Genomic DNA, 14,849 nt, shown 5'->3' on the forward strand with positions numbered 1-14,849 from the left:
ATTTACCAACTGATAAATAAATTAATAGTTGTAACTTAATATTAGAAGTTACTTACACCACTGAGGATAAAAATAGAAATGTGTAATATAATTTTAATTTTAGAAATATCGAAACATATATTTATTGAGTCATTAACATTTACTCGAGTATGGTCGTATTTACTTTTATTGGACGGCCCAGCATGGCCAGGTGGTTAAGGCATTCGACACGTAATCCGAAGGTTTCTGGTTCGAATCCCTGTCACACCAAACATGCTTGCTCTTTTAGCTGTATAGGCGTTAGAATGTGACTGTCAATTCCACTGTTCGTTGGTAAAAGAGTAGCCCAAGAGTTGGCGGTGGGTGGTGATAACTAATTGCCTTCCCTTTAGTCTTACACTGCAAAATTAGGGACGGCTAGCGCAGATAGTCCTCGAGTAGCTTTGCGCGAAATTTAAAACCAAATAAAACTTTTATTGCCGTTTGTCATTAAGCACAAAGGTGTACAGTTTTTAGGTTTATAAGTCCACAAACTTACCTATAAGCCACTATGGGCATTTGCTTTGCAAAACTAAACTAATTGTAATACATTATCCATGATAAATGAATAGTTTTTATTTGTAGTTAAGCGGAAAGCTACAGTTAGGGTGTTTAGCATTATAATCCTTAGGGCTTACTGCTGAGGTCTGTTAATAAGATAGATTTACAGAATTACAACCCTGAAATGCAAGATTCGTTCTTTGAAAAATGAGTCGGTTGCTTTTAACTTTAAATATATTCTTAATCAATTAAATTGTAAAGGCTTAATGGCCAGTTTGACATAATCTCCCTTTTTGCAAAGTCCCAACAACCAAAGCCTGCAAGATAGCTTTAGTACTTTGTATCCAAAACCCTAACCCATCCCCAGCAACCAATTAGCAACTCTTATAGAATTCACTACCACTAAAACTAACTTTATGTTCAGTAACCAAAACTACCTACAAATAAATAGCCAAAGTATGGGGAATCCCGTGTCACCAGTTCTTGATAGCATTTTTATGACACAGATTGAATCACAAGCGATCATTTCAGCCTTACACCCACCAATATACTGATACAGGTATGTTGATGATAGAACTGCTGGATTCACATCTACAGAACACACACTTAGTTTTTCTCAATCATGTTGATACACCACAACATTAAGTTCACCTGTGAACAGGAAAAAAACTAACCAAATAGCATTTTTAACCTTAAAATCACTAAAACTGATACACAACTGAAAACAGAAATCCACAGAAAAATCACCCATACTGGATTGTACATTCCCTGGGACTCAGCACATGAAACAAAAGAAACCTCAACACATTAAGAAACCAAATAAACACGGCCACAAAACTATGTTCATCTGATAAAATTAATGATGAAATCAACAAAATAAAACAACACTTCATCAACATCAACAAGCAAATGTCCTCCAAAAATCGTGGAAAAAATTATACGTCATCACCTAGACAAACAACAGTAAATCTCAAAATAAAACAAACTAGAAAACATTTTTCTGCTACATAACATATGCTCCCGACATCAGCGAAAAATAAACAACGTTTGGAAAAACATTATAACAAAACATAACATTCCAGTACACACAAAATTGTATTAAGAAACCAGGTACAAAACTAAAGTAAATACCATGTATAAACTACACTGACAAACACAACACGAACAATATTTATAAAATACAGTGTGATAACTGACACGACTTCTTTATTCTAGATTCCGAGAACAAAAAGAAAAAATTTCATACGTTTTTGAAGACTACAAATCAAATAAACACAACATAACCATGTTAATTGAAAACAAACTTCCTGTCTTTGAAATATTTTATAATTCAATAAAAATAAACATTAACCATCTTAACATCATCTAAAGTATAAAAGTGTCAGTCACTGTCCCAAATAAAAGTAAAGCACGTGACTGACACATTAGTAGAGACGTTCAACAGATGGAAGCACGTCCACTACTGTGGTTTAAATTAACATGACTAGTTTTAATACGTAGTTTAGAAAGTCAATATTTGTAGATGGTATAATATTACATTAATTAAAATTAAACCAGGTAGCCAAGATTTGATTAGTAATTAGATTTTGTTTTTCAATTAACTTTCACGTTGCCAAATGAAAAACTCACAAATAAAATTAATTTTATAACATTTGGAAGACGTTTGAGAAAATGTGCTAAAAATTGTTAGAGTAATACTTTTCCAATAGATCTCTAACATCTGTTTCATTTATTTTATTATGAAGAATCAGTTGTAAATGATTTGTTAATTTTGTTTGAAAATACTGCTTTACTATAAGTACATTAAATCTAAGTTACACTGTGTGAGAAAAACAAATTGTATGTGGTATATAGACATTTTTTTAATGTAAACCACCGTTCTCAAAGTTACTTTGGTTGTGTCAGATTCACTGATTGTTGACCGTGATTCATGACAAAGGCAGGCGTCTGTTTTACAGAACAAATAAAAACAACAATTCTGTATGCGATTTTTATGTTTAAATATCATTTGTGTGACATAGTATCACGTTTAGAAAACCCTAGGTATTATGTCCTAACATAAGTCTGCCGAAGAAATTTATCGGTTTTCACATCCAGTTTATGTAGACATACTTAATGTATGCATGTATCCTGTCTGTAAAGAAAGGTTTCAGTTTAGTTTTTATGACATAAATTACTGTACATTCAAAAATAATAACTGATTACAGAAACGTTTTATGTATATGTCAAAATAAATATGTAGTAATAAAACTATCTGGAAGAATTGAGAAAGGTTTAAGGATCTTATTAAAATAAAAATTATAAATTCATATTATAAACACTTTTATAAAAAATATGTAGATGATTTTTGAACAAGTTGATAAGATGACAGTGTGACCATTTAAATGAACAACTGCATCATATAACAATTTTAGTAAATGTTTCTCTCATGGTGAGATCTGGTTTAACTGGTTAATAGACAGAGATCCACTTAAATATATGTATGGTTTAGAAAGCTTCAGCCTGGTATGTATAAAGATATTAAATGTAGTTATTTCAAAAGTTTATTTTAAAGTGTAGTTTTTGTATATTGTGTCATAAAAATCATTCTAAACGACCCGTGTAGTTTGTTAACGAATGTTATTAAGTTGTTATTGTCTTTAGCGTCCTTCCTTTGTGTGGGGAATTTGGTCAAAAACAAAGAAAAGAACTCGTGATCAAATTTCTTTAGTTAAATAATTTCTGTCTCAATTTATTATGTAATAATCCCGTATTATAACGTTTTTGCGTTTAGCTATTTAAAGATGCGTGTATTTGATATCGTGGGTTGTACACATCAACAATAAAATGATCCGTGTTTATTGTCATATTCACATAATCGTGTGTTACCTATTAAATACTCATCACGCATAGCATTATGGGAGAAATACTTGTTTCTATGTGATGACGTCATGTGATTAATTTTCACATTCGTTCGGTTGGATGAGATAAAATGTAACGCTCTCTCCAGCGAATTGACTGTCGATAGTTCGTTGTTGTATCCGTTTTTTAAATACTTCAATAGCTGTCGTACGTATTGATACAAAAAGATACTGTTTGTTATGAAGTGAAGTTGAATAAGAATTGTTTTCATTAAAAACATTAAGAGATTTTGAATAGTTCGATCGTCTTTTAAACCTTTTAATAATATTAATAATTATTAAAATCTAGAACACTGAAATGTAACTCTCCCTCATAACAATGTTATTATCTGGTAATTAACCGGGTACGACAGAAATGTCGTGTCGCTTTATCAGCCCACTAGCATTTACAGTAAAATGACGTTTTTTCTGAACGTTTGTATTCAATATTTTAAAATATAGTCCTGTGTTATCTTTGAAAGGATAAACTGAGAAGACTAAAGTGTAATGACTACATGTTAACAACCAGAATCTACTTAACTAGTCTAAGAATATGTCATTCACTTCACTACGCTCTATTTACAAATATAACTACGCAATTTTATCTTAGGTATCGTGTATAGATATGTCATTACTTAGATTTACATAGATATAAAAGGTTGTAGTAGGCCCAATGTACACGCATTTCAAACAAATGACAGGTCATGTAATTGGTATTTAAAGCCATGTTTGTGCTAATTATTTGATGGTATTATCAACTGTGCTGGCTTAATCGATGTATATTGTTATTGTGAGACTTGAAACCCAAATTTTAGAGATGAACCTTAGCAGTTTCCTACAAATTACTGTTTTAACCAAAATTGATTTTGAAAGACTACGGTTGTGGTACGCTCGTTTCACAACACTGTTTCATAAATTGTACAAGGGTTCATTACGATTCAAACAACTATATAGATTGTTGATTCATGTGTTAAACCTCACGAGCAAGAAAAACGTAAAACTTAGGATATGCAATATATATTTACATGTAAAAGGTTGTGTACCTGTAACGGTGCTGTTGAGAAACTACGTGACAACGAGTTATAGATCTGCCACAAAGTAAGAAACGTATGTCCTTAATTATCGTACTTTCAGTATCCGTCGCCTTATGTTAGCGTCATGCTAAATATGCATTCTCCCAAAGAAAGTCGCAAGTGTCTCATGAAAATCTATCATGTATATGGTTTGTAGCCCGCTTCGAAGTCAAGGTGACCGTGACGTAAATTCAAATTTCATACAGCACAGTTTCTAGGATGTTTTTGTTTTTTGAATTTCGCACAAAGTTACTCGAGGGCTATCTGTGCTAGCCGTCCCTGATTTAGCAATGTAAAACTGGAGGGAAGGCAGCTAGTCATCACCACCCACCGCCAACTCTTGGGCTACTCTTTTACCAACGAATAGTGGGATTGACCGTAACTTTATAACGCCCCCACGACTGAAAGGACGAGCATGTTTGGCGCGACGGCAATGCGAACCCGCGACCCTCAGATTACGAGTTACACGCCTTAACACGATTGGCTATGCCGGGCCCAGTTTCTATGAGAGGACGCTACTAAGATTTTAAGTTCACATAACCAAGGACTGACAAAAACACCTCGCCTGACCTTCAAAATGAAATAATTAAAATCGTAACCATGCGAGTGAAGAGGATGTCCACGATAATTCTAATCAAATCTGAGTATAATCTTTTGAAAATAATTATATTTAATGAATTGCTACATAGATCTGTTGTCACATTGGTGGCCTTTTTTACCTGTCATTGATACCTTACAAAACTCTTGTCCTAAAACTAGTTACAGACCTACTTATCACAATGAAGTGTGAAACGAGCCTCAGAGAGTTTCGACTACATTATATACGTTGTTACACGAATCAGATTTATCTCGAACGACCCGTGAGCATATAGTATGGATAATTATCCAACGTTTGTGTGCCCGTTCATCCTACCCTTACCTCTTTACATATTCATATTAATCTTTTCAGAAACAAATAAAGTTATTACTATGGTAAGATGTGTGTTTAGTCTCCATGGGTCTTTGTTAGAATTTATTTTCACGGTGGCGCCACTTATCATGATAGTGTTTGTTTTATTGTTGTTTTGCTGTTTTTTGTAGTTACAACTTTGACAGTTTTCTTTTCCGAACGAAAAACATTTGTCATGATAAGTCCTCTAAATTTTTTTTTTATTATTTTTGCGCGCACTTGATCAAAGATTAGATAATTCAACATATCACAACCACTTTTTAGGCTTACAAACCAATCGTAGAAGAATCTTAAACATCTTTAAATTAAAACATTTGATATTGAAAGAAACAACAAGGACCACGTAAACGTCTAGCTCCCTGGATCACTTGTTTCACGGCTGACATGAAGATAGTGGATGATATCATTTTAATGGTATTTTAATAGTTGGACAATCTAATAGTTTGGCAATATAATAGCAGATACCACGTCTAATGAATGGTTCAGATCCATCTTACTACTTAAGGCTTAATCGTCCAAAGACAATTTGTTTGAAAAAATTAGTAATTTCAATTCTCGACCTTGTAATGCACAAAAAAAAAAGGGTTTTCCTAAAGATATATTTATCAATTTTTCTGTTCTCGTAGGAAATTACGAAACCAAAACATACACGTGAAATGAAATCATTAGTCGATAGGAAGTATTCAACATTGTATTATTAAATAAAACGATAAGTGAAAGGTACAGTATTATTCTGTTTCATTCGACGTTTAATTAATAGATAATTTAAAGGACTGAATCTTGAGGATGAGGTATCTTAACTTTACTTTTCCTAAAATTCTGATTATCTTTGTAGGGTTTTCAGTATACCACTTCAAACAGGCCTTTATCACAACTGCGGACGTAATAAAAACTGCCCCTAACCCACTGAGCAAAGTGACCACTTCACCAAGTAAGACGACCTGATAGATGAAAGCCAAAACTATCTGGAATGAACGAATTAACGAAACACACCCGGCATCTTCCACAAAGAGGGCGTTAATGATAAAATACTGACATAGAAAACTGGTAATACCAATGGCAAGTACATAACAAGAAGTTGTTCCACACTCGGAAAGTATATTTTCTGCTCGTGTAAACATATAGATACCTAACAATATCATTTGTAGAAGAGAATACTGGAATATCACAACACTGTAGTGAATATACATAATTTTCCTTGTAATTACCTGTGATAGGGCGTTAAAGACGGAACTACCAAGAGCCATTAAGGAACCTATAACCTGGTTACTGGTGTTCACGTTGTTTTCATTGTCAAATATAAATGGTGGACGACATACGAAAATGATTCCTGTCATAGATAATGCGATGGCTAGTAAATCCATCAAATGAACTTTTTCCCGAAGTATTATGTATGCAAATATTGTTGTTAATACACTTTCAGTCATAATTAAGCAAGTGGCGTTACCTAGTGGTAGAAAGTTCAATGAATTGTACATCAGAACCGATGCTCCTGTGCTCATAGTTCCTCTAAGGACTAAGAACAGAAAATTATTCAAACTGTCCAAGAAAATTGACTGCCCACTGTGAATGACCAAAGGACAGGTTATAGTAACCATATATATCTCCCGGTAAAATAAAATGGATTCTTTAGATAGGTGTGGTATCATTTTGAAAAAAACAGACTGTCTAGCGTAAAAGACTGGACAAGCCATAGCTAGGATGATTCCAATATAAGGAAACTTGAAGTTTCGAAACGGAGATCCAGCGGTTTCTGATGCTCTAGTGGAAATATTTTTTATTTTCTTGTCCTGTTCTCGGTCGTTCATGAGTACAGTGGATTCAGACATCTGAATGTCTAATAAACAAATTTAGAAATTAATTTAAGTAATAATACAAACAATTATTAAAAGTGAAACGTCTGACAGCATTAACCATATAATTAACTATTTTAACCCCTTTAGTAATATCACAGTTTCCTTTTATAATATTTAACCAGGTGCTGTTTTTTTTTTGTATTTCTCCCATATTTACGCGATGGCTATCTGCGCTATATAAAAAAAGCACTGAACAGTACTATACACTGCCAGCTTTTGAGTTACTGAGACCAAGTAATGGAATTTCACAATAACACCTATAATACACCCAGAGTTTAAAGAGCGTAGCACATTTTTGTGACGATAGTTAAACACGAACTGCGGTCTTCCACACTCTACTGTAACGAGTTTAATATCACAATATGACTAATATAAACCTAACAGGAAACATAGAATGCAAACATGTTGCATAGAATAAGAAAATTGTGTTTTTGTAATATTTGAGGTCACCTGGAGTGTGATATGATAGGTATATTTAGGTGCTTACATTGTTACAATCCAGGACTCGAATGCCCACAGTGGAAAGGGTGAAGATATACCTTTATATATCTTTCACTTAGAAGAAAATATCCATTCTGGTGAAAGCACGTGGCAGATCAGCGGTAAGTTTATGTGTTTACAATTATAAGATCCATATTTCGATTCCTTGCGGTTGACAAAATACAAATAGCCAGTTGGGTAACTGTTCCGTAATTAAACCGCTTACTTAAAGAGCTGGGAATATTTAATATAAACTAAATGACTTATTTAATAAACCTAAGATGTATAATACAAAAAAATTGAATGTTTGTGTCAACAAAATAATAGTATGGTACAAAATTACATTTAAAAAAAGTTTAATGTATTGTTGTCGTGTGAGTTATTTATTTAGATATAATATTCTGAATAGATTGATATTATAATTTATAGGTACACTATGTACATATATTAAAATAATATTGAAGAGATTCATAACTGATACTGATGGATATGAATATCCTTGCATGTTATGAACATTAACAGTTTAAAATAAAATATAATTTATTATGTAGTACAGTTCGTGTTTAAAATATAAAGTTATTTTTCATCTTTTCACCAACCTTCGCTATAAGGAACTCTTAGAATTTCATGTTTATCTGTTTACTTTCCCTTTCTGTTTGTATTGTTTGCTACGTCCAACCCCATAAGAACCTTGCATTTTAGGGATGTAACTTGTATCGACGTAGTACAGTTACAGGTTTGTTGACTTATAACAATAAAATTCGGGCTTCGATACCATTGTATATTTTTGTCATTAATGACAAACGTACAATAAAAGCAAACACGACCCACACTCGAGTAAATCTTCACGACTCGATAAATACATGTTTGATATTTCTTGGATTAAAATTATTAAATTACACATTTCTATTTTTATCCTCAATACTATAGATTTTAACATTAATTTATTTATCAATTGGTTAATATGCATTTTAGTTTAGATTGGTAACACTAGTTCAAGTTTACAGATAATTTGAAATAACAGATATTGTATTGTAAATAAATGTAAACATAAGATATGGTAAATAATATGTTTAATACTGATATGGTGTCAAAGGAAAGGAAGGTAAGTTAATTTCATTTGAGAGAAATATGTCACCTGAAGAGTTAGCGGTAATTTTATGAAGTTAGAACACATAAATTCGAGTTCCATTTATCAACGATGAAAACAGCAGAAAGCCCAATGTGGCTTTGTGCTAAAGCAAATACAATTATTCGACTTCAATATATATTTGAAACCTTAAATACGATTCCATAAAAATGGTAGAATTACATTACCGTGTTGCTAGTATTTGGTTTTCCGTATTCAAGACCTCTTCTGTTTGTGTTCTCAATGTTCTGGTTGCTATTTTGTTATTAAAACAGGAACGTCTCTGAGGTTACATTGAGGTAGGTGTAATACACTTTACAAATACATAAATAGTATTGAAGCTAATTGTAAAAACACGTAAGAAGCACGCATACAGAAGTCAGAACCATTATATAACACAGAACAGGAGGTACGAAACATCACAGAAGACACGAGAAAAGACAATAAGTTGTACAGTACATTGATGTGTTCCATAAAGTCACTTGCTTTACACAGAAAACTACGCTTTATTTTTTTTATTTAATTTATCAATGTACGACTTTAGAATATTGTTCCAGATGTCCTGGGGCCTGGCATGGCCAAGCGTGTTGGGGCGTGCGACTCGTAATCTGAGGGTCGTTGGTTCGCATCCCGGTTGCGCCAAACATGCTCGCCCTTTCAGCCGTGGGGGCGTTATAATGTGATGGTCAATCCCACTATTCGTTGGTAAAATAGTAGCCCAAGAGTTGGCGGTGAGTGGTGATGATTAGCTGCCTTCCCTCTTGTCTTACATTGCTAAATTAGGGACGGCTAGCACAGATAGCCCTCGAGTAGCTTTGTGCGAAACTCCAAAAACAAACAAACAATCCAGATGTTCTGTATTATTTCCCACAATTCATTCAATCAGCTTCATCACATTGTGACCTTCACATTTTTTAAATATGTAATACAGTCTCAGGAATGTTTATATTAGAACTATTTGAAGGTCAAGCCATCCTGTTTCAATTTACTCTCAGCATATTATTTAGAATTATCGTCTTACTGGAAAATAAGTCCACGCTTGATGAGATGTGTTCTTGATGAAGTGGGATCAGTATGTGCTGTATATGTCAGCAGTCAAGGTGCCATCAGTTGCGTGTACATCACCGACGATATTTGTAAAGACACAGTTTCGAACGTACATTGATAATCCCCACTGTAGGTGTTGAATATTTTACCATTTTTACCTTGTACGTTGAATAAACTGTCATTGATAATTATAAATCAACTCGAACTTGGATTATGGGTGAATACCACTCGACTAGTCATAGTAGATGGACTAGAGGGAAGGCAGCTAGTCATCACCACCTACCGCCAACTCTGAGGCTACTCTTTACCAACGAATAGTGGGACTGACCATCACATTATAACGCCTCCACGGCTGAAAGGGCGAGCATGTTTGGCGCGATGGGGAAGCGAGCCAGCGACCCTCAGATTACGAGTCGCACGCTTTAATACGCTTCGTCATGCCGGGCCTGAAAATTAATAGAAGGAATTCGGAGTATACCGATATTCCTGAAGGAGCTCTACCGCATGATGTTATCAACGTGGTAGAGGAAAAGTTAGGCCTCGAAACGGTTGAGTGCCTGTAGCCATTAGGAAGGTAGAAGATATGTTGTGCTTTCTCATCGTTCAACATTACAGTAAAAGCTTTAAGTATCGTTTTTTGTTTTTTTTTACTTTTAAAGGTAAAGAATACAAGTATATCCCAGCCAGCTCTAATGTAACCGTGGTAAGAATTAGAAACCTTCCACATGAAGTTCCTAACGAATATCTAGCCAGCTCCCTAATGAGCTACAGAAAAGTGTTGAATGTGATAAGGGAAACCCACGTGAACACGACAGTTATCAATGGTGCCAGAAGGGTACGGATCAACATGTCGATCTCGATACCCAACTTTTCGTACATCGGCCAGTTCAGGGTAATGGCAAATTACCCTGGAATGAAAAGGTTGTGTGCAAAATGCCAAGAAGAAGGCCACTTAGCGGCCGACTGTACAGCCATTGTATGCCCTAAGTGCGACGGAGTCGGTCACTCACCCAGTGATTGTAAAATAAGGGTGTAAATAATGTGGAGGAGACCACCTACACAAATTGTGTAAAAGTAAATCTTTCGCTGCAGCCCTTAAATCGGGTGAGGAGAAAGATCAAGTAGAGAAAGTAGTGGAAGAAGTCGTGTAAGATATGGTAGAGAAAGTTCTAGAAAATGAAGCGAATAACATGGAGGTAGAAGAAGAGACGAAAAAAGTAGTAAAGAAACAAGAAACAACCAAAGTAGAAGACAAACAAGAAACAACCAAAGTAGAACACAAACAAGATACAACCAAAGTAGAAGACAAACAAGATACAACCAAAGTAGAAGACAAACAAGATACAACAGACGCAGATATGAAATAAGAAACAACTGACCTGGAAAAGAAACAAGTTACTGCAAATGGGAAAAAGAAAATGAATGAGAAAACAACTACAGAAGTATACCAAGGAAAGCAATGGCTGGGTCTTACGAAGAACAACAACAGCCAAAAAAGACAATAGAAAATACAAACAAAGTAGACCAGGAATCGAACTACTAGCCAAAGACCTTCTGTCAGAGTTATCTTCGGACAGCGAGGAAGGAATGGAAGAAGAAAATAAGACGAAAAGATCAAGTTCAGCAACATCGACCTACAAGAGTACCAAGAAATACAGAGAAATGTAAGTAGGTAATTCATTACGTAGTTGTAGGAGCCTCAGAGTTAAACTTTAAATTGTAAGTATCTCTAATTTCCCTTCCTTTTCTCTTTAATCTATTTCTCACTCCATGTTTTATTATAAAATATATATAAATGTACAATGTAACTAAAAATAATAACTTTAAACACTCAAGGTTTACTGAAAACCTTAAAACAACAGATCGTAATAGATATGATGAAGAGAAATAGAGCTGACATTCTTGTAGTACAAGAATAAATAAAAAAAAGTCCAAAGATTTCTATCTGGGTAGATGGAGAATCAGAAATGACTCCCCATCTAACAATAGCTGGACAAAAGTCCCATTAAAATTTTAGGAACATGGCTGGATCCATACGATCCAATAGCCCACAACTGGAAAGTCAAAGTTACAGAAATAGAGGAAAAAAGAGAAAACTGGAAAGAACTGTCCTATCAAGCTAAAGCACAAGCCATAAAACAAGTTATATATCTAAGTGTCATATATCTAGGCAGAACACTTCCGCCTCCAGAGACGGAAATCAAGAAAATAAATAGAATAACATACAGTTTTATATGGAACTCCAAAAGAGAACGTCTTTCACGAGAAATAGTCAATCTCCCGACCAATGAAGTGTTGGTTGTGTCAGATTCACTGATTGTTGACCGTGATTCATGACAAAGGCAGGCGTCTGTTTTACAGAACAAATAAAAACAACAATTCTGTATGCGATTTTTATGTTTAAATATCATTTGTGTGACATAGTATCACGTTTAAAAAACCCTAGGTATTATGTCCTAACATAAGTCTGCCGAAGAAATTTATCGGTTTTCACATCCAGTTTATGTAGACATACTTAATGTATGCATGTATCCTGTCTGTAAAGAAAGGTTTCAGTTTAGTTTTTATGACATAAATTACTGTACATTCAAAAATAATAACTGATTACAGAAACGTTTTATGTATATGTCAAAATAAATATGTAGTAATAAAACTATCTGGAAGAATTGAGAAAGGTTTAAGGATCTTATTAAAATAAAAATTATAAATTCATATTATAAACACTTTTATAAAAAATATGTAGATGATTTTTGAACAAGTTGATAAGATGACAGTGTGACCATTTAAATGAACAACTGCATCATATAACAATTTTAGTAAATGTTTCTCTCATGGTGAGATCTGGTTTAACTGGTTAATAGACAGAGATCCACTTAAATATATGTATGGTTTAGAAAGCTTCAGCCTGGTATGTATAAAGATATTAAATGTAGTTATTTCAAAAGTTTATTTTAAAGTGTAGTTTTTGTATATTGTGTCATAAAATCATTCTAAACGACCCGTGTAGTTTGTTAACGAATGTTATTAAGTTGTTATTGTCTTTAGCGTCCTTCCTTTGTGTGGGGAATTTGGTCAAAAACAAAGAAAAGAACTCGTGATCAAATTTCTTTAGTTAAATAATTTCTGTCTCAATTTATTATGTAATAATCCCGTATTATAACGTTTTTGCGTTTAGCTATTTAAAGATGCGTGTATTTGATATCGTGGGTTGTACACATCAACAATAAAATGATCCGTGTTTATTGTCATATTCACATAATCGTGTGTTACCTATTAAATACTCATCACGCATAGCATTATGGGAGAAATACTTGTTTCTATGTGATGACGTCATGTGATTAATTTTCACATTCGTTCGGTTGGATGAGATAAAATGTAACGCTCTCTCCAGCGAATTGACTGTCGATAGTTCGTTGTTGTATCCGTTTTTTAAATACTTCAATAGCTGTCGTACGTATTGATACAAAAAGATACTGTTTGTTATGAAGTGAAGTTGAATAAGAATTGTTTTCATTAAAAACATTAAGAGATTTTGAATAGTTCGATCGTCTTTTAAACCTTTTAATAATATTAATAATTATTAAAATCTAGAACACTGAAATGTAACTTTCCTTCATCACAATGTTATTATCTTGTAAATAACCGGGTACGACAGAAATGTCGTGTCGCTTTATCAGCCCACTAGCATTTACAGTAAAATGACGTTTTTTCTGAACGTTTGTATTCAATATTTTAAAATATAGTCCTGTGTTATCTTTGAAAGGATAAACTGAGAAGACTAAAGTGCCATGACTACATGTTAACAACCAGAATCTACTTAACTAGTCTAAGAATATGTCATTCATTTCACTACGCTCTATTTACAAATATAACTACGCAATTTTATTTTAGGTATCGTGTATAGATATGTCATTACTTTGATTTACATAGATATAAAAGGTTGTAGTAGGCCCAGTGTACACGCATTTCAAACAAATGACAGGTCATGTAATTGGTATTTAGAACATTGTTTGTGCTAACTATTTGATGGTATTATCAACTGTGCTGGCTTAATCGATGTATATTGTGATTGTGAGACTTGAAACCCAAATTTTAGAGATGAACCTTAGCAGTTTCCTACAAATTACTGTTTTAACCAAAATTGATTTTGAAGGACTACGGTTGTGGTACGCTCGTTTTACAACACTGTTTCATAAATTGTACAAGGGTTCATTACGATTCAAACAACTATATAGATTGTTGATTCATGTGTTAAACCTCACGAGCAAGAAAAACGTAAAACTTAGGATATGCAATATATATTTACATGTAAAAGGTTGTGTACCTGTAACGGTGCTGTTGAGAAACTACGTGACAACGAGTTATGATCTGCCACAAAGTAAGAAACGTATGTCCTTAATTATCGTACTTTCAGTATCCGTCGCCTTATGTTAACGTCATGCTAAATATGCATTCTCCCAAAGAAAGTCGCAAGTGTCTCATGAAAATCTATCATGTTTATGGTTTGTAGCCCGCTTTGAAGTCAAGGTGACCGTGACGCAAATTCAAATTTCATACAGCACAGTTTCTAGGATGTTTTTGCTTTTTGAATTTCGCACAAAGTTACTCGAGGGCTATCTGTGCTAGCCGTCCCTGATTTAGCAATGTAAAACTAGAGGGAAGGCAGCTAGTCATCACCACCCACCGCCAACTCTTGGGCTACTCTTTTACCAACGAATAGTGGGATTGACCGTAACTTTATAACGCCCCCACGACTGAAAGGACGAGCATGTTTGGCGCGACGGCAATGCGAACCCGCGACCCTCAGATTACGAGTTACACGCCTTAACACGATTGGCCATGCCGGGCCCAGTTTCTAGGAGAGGACGCTACTAAGATTTTAAGTTCACATAACCAAGGACTGACAAAAACACCTCG

Source organism: Tachypleus tridentatus, chromosome 2, assembly GCF_004210375.1.
Source record: "Tachypleus tridentatus isolate NWPU-2018 chromosome 2, ASM421037v1, whole genome shotgun sequence".
In the NCBI taxonomy this organism is placed as follows: domain Eukaryota; kingdom Metazoa; phylum Arthropoda; class Merostomata; order Xiphosura; family Limulidae; genus Tachypleus; species Tachypleus tridentatus.